This window comes from Athene cunicularia, assembly GCF_003259725.1.
Source record: "Athene cunicularia isolate RWA chromosome 3 unlocalized genomic scaffold, athCun1 chr3_part1, whole genome shotgun sequence".
In the NCBI taxonomy this organism is placed as follows: domain Eukaryota; kingdom Metazoa; phylum Chordata; class Aves; order Strigiformes; family Strigidae; genus Athene; species Athene cunicularia.
This window is the reverse complement of record NW_020799097.1, coordinates 44910604-44913912: the sequence shown is the minus strand read 5'-3', so window position 1 is coordinate 44913912 and position 3309 is coordinate 44910604. Positions and strand designations below refer to the sequence as shown.

Sequence of the window (3309 nt, the reverse complement as noted above, 5' to 3'; positions counted from 1 at the left end):
CCTGCCGCCAGCCGCCCGTCCCCGCGGCAGGGGAGGAGACGGCTCCCCGGGCGGCTCCGCCTGCTCCTCGGCGGCTCGGGAAGCACGGCCGGAGTAGCCGGGCTGGGTTAAAAATAGTTCGGGGCCTTTTTTTTCCCTCTTGTGAATCCCTCTGATTTTTGGCCATTTATGACTTGACGTCGATAAAATACTCGCATGCTCGCATCCGATGAATGTGCAGCATTGCGTGGGGCCCGCGAGGGCAAGCCCCTGGTTCAGGGAAGGCTGGATTTCACCAGAGCTATAAACCGCCGGGCGGCCAAGCTGTAGGCGAGCTGCCCGCTGCCACACACGGCACCTGCTGTTTTGCCGGGGCAGGGCAATTTCCACAACCGAGCCAAGCTGTTGAGAAGCATTAAGGTACCCAAGGCTGGGAGACTGAACAGGAATGAGGAATTTTGATGCCAAATCCACTCAAAAGCAATTCCAAAAAAACCTCCTCAGTGTTATCCCCGAGGAGAAAAGGTGATTTTAGCACTGGCCTGCACCACTTTCACCCTTGCCACCGTCCCTTCACAGCCACAGGAGCTGTGGTCCGAGGGTAATAACCGCATCCCTAATTTTGATACAGTTTGGTTTTGAAAGCTGTCAGTCTTCCTGCCCCAAGGACTGATGGCCAAGGCATGTTTTAAATGGAGAAATGAGTGTTCCTCTCTTGAATGCATTTTAAATCAGTACTCCATATTGCTGCATACCTTTGTAGATATATTACATTCCAGCAGTTCCAGTCTTTACAGGCAGGTGTGCTGGATCTTTTCGTAAATGATGCATTTTGAGGAGTATTTTGTTGAATCTTCGCTAATGAGAGTTTTCCTTCTCAAAACGAGAACAAAATATTTCTCAGTACCGTAAAGTGTGACAAACTGAACTTGGCACACATAGCTGGTTCACTAGCTGCCCTTCTGCCAGCCTCTCCATATGGCCTCCTTGACAGGCATTCGCAAATGGTCTGTTTGAAGCAGTATATCTATATATGAGTCAAAGTTTTATGCATTTTCCATTTTCAAAAAGGTATGGGTAGAACACACTACTTCTAGAAATTCTCTTTTGAAGGGTGATTTACTGTATATTTTATCTGTAGTAAAATAATGACCACAGTTACTCTCCATTTATTGCATGTATCACTGTAAGGCGTGCAATGTGGAGTGTCAGGATGCTTGTCATATGGAATGCATATTCACATGCCATTGCATTTTTATAAATTAATTTATGGTTTTAATTTGACCCTGGGTCATACATATATACACACAAAAAAAGAACACGCTTGCCTGCAGAAATAGGAATCATCTACTGTCCCTCTTGTGAGAGTCTGAAAGTTTGAAGTCAGAGGAGATGAAGCTAGGTAAACTCCCCCAGCTGGTAAAAGGGTGGGAAGCAGGACATTCAGTTCTACTCTCGCCTCCATGGCACTGTCATCCGGCACTCACTCAACCCCTACTCAGCAGCTTTCTTCATTTCACTTCTTGGGATTCTCTCCATTTAATCTCTTCTTCCTTTCCCTCTCTCTCCATTTCTGCACAGCCTTCAACACTCATTCCCAGTGGCACAATTTCCCAGCTGACTACCCAGCTGCATTTACTCTTGCACACTCTTTATCCTCATTTTATTTGACTGAAGCCTTCACTGATCAAAAAAGTGGTTCACAGACCTAGGATTTCATCAAATCTTACCGCCTTTATGATTATTTTTGTTACTTCATCTTCTTTTTCTATTGTTTTTCTTTTCCCAGAGATTTTTCAGCCTTTCCATAGTATTCTTTACCATGATTTACTATTTGCTTTTGGCCTTCCCTCTCTGGTTTCACCTTTCTGTCATGCCTCTGATTGCTGATGCTCTTCATGTGTGTTTCTTCTTAGCCCTTGACTTATCATTTTATCTCATTACTAAACCTCAGACACGATTCAATCTTGACACTGGCTTTTTTCGGCTCTGCTTTTGCCTTGTTGAGTGCTTCTGGAGGAAAGATGGGGACCTGTCTGATTTCTGTGACAAATCTGTTTTCCTAACATGCAATTCTAATTTATACCCCATTTTCCCCTACACAACAGGAACCTATGCATAAAGCCTGCTGTCCTCATTCTCTGCACAGAATTCAAACCATTTCTTTTGGGAAGCATTTTCTCACCTCATCTTTTCCACCTCTTTTGCTTGCATTCACCTTCTGCCAGTGCCCTGATGTTCCACCTCTTTCAGATATTTCTGTTCTCCTCTCCTGTGCTAAATGAAAGTATTCCTCTTCACGTCACACTATCCCCCTTTCACACATTCTTTTCCTTTTTTTTTTTTTAACTTTTCAATCTAGCTATCGCTCCTTGCAGTTCTCTAATCTCTCCTGTGCAGAGGAGAAAGGACCCATTTCTTGCTCCAGTTTATTGCAGATTATTGTCCTATATTCTTTTTCTCTCTTTCATTAATAGACCCCATGATCACAGTGTTCACGATCCATGTCTGGGCTCCTCTGTTACATGGTCTGCAGTCTGCCTGCAGATCTTTGTGCTCAATTGTCACTGCTGTCACTGAAGTGCCTAAAGAATTCCTCCTACCTAAATCAAATCCCGCTTAATCTGTCAACCTCTTTCAACAATACTCTTCCCGACATCTTGTTTTTGCTTGGTCCAATGATTTCTACATGCTTCTCTAACTATTTTTTCAGCCTGTTTGTCAGCAGATCCACTACAGGTCCACCACCCTTGGTTTCTGAGGGGCGCCACAGCAACTTCACCCTTTCCCCCTTTTTTCCTCTGTGCCTTATCACTGGATAACCTTATTCCAATAAAACTATCTCTCAGTCCTTAATTTAGATTTGCCCTCTGTCCACCTAAAGCCCCCCTTGCTGTCTAGCCACATGCCGAGCTAAATCTCAATCCATTTCTAGCAGGTCCTCCCTCGTGTGCTCGACAGCTTTCATTCGCCTGTCCCCGGACACCTCTGATTCCGATCTCCCTCCAGTCTCTCCCACGGTGGCTTCTTTGAAAACCGACGCAGGGCCCAGGCCCCTCTGCATAACCTCTAGGTACAGCTGCCCGCACCCTTGCGCACAGGCAAACCTGTTAGCCTGCTCCCCACACGCACAAATCCAGTGCAGTATCTTCAGGTCTTTCAGCAAGACCCCGCCAAATTCAGACGCGAAGGTAACCCCATCATGTCTCTCCTCCTTTGCACCCCCTTCCTTTCTTTGCCTTGAGTTTCTAAGGTGCCCCGCAGCCAGACCTGCCACTACCCGTCGCCCCTCAGCGGGCCGAGGCGCACTCCCGCCCAGCCGGCAGCCCC

General features: G+C 46.4%; 1 protein-coding gene across 4 annotated transcripts in view; it reads left to right on the top strand.

The window, feature by feature from the left end:
• Positions 1 to 2433: 2433 nt before the first annotated feature.
• USP45 (ubiquitin specific peptidase 45) overlaps positions 2434 to 3309 on the top strand; it is a 55604-nt gene continuing 54728 nt past the window's right edge. For 2 of the 4 annotated variants that reach the window (XR_003397960.1, XM_026844343.1), the window contains exon 1: positions 2437 to 3170. The gene's annotated coding sequence lies outside the window, so the exon portion shown is untranslated. Of the gene's footprint in view, positions 3171 to 3309 lie in introns of all 4 variants that reach the window. The other 2 variants (XM_026844342.1, XM_026844338.1) reach the window with 2 other exon arrangements.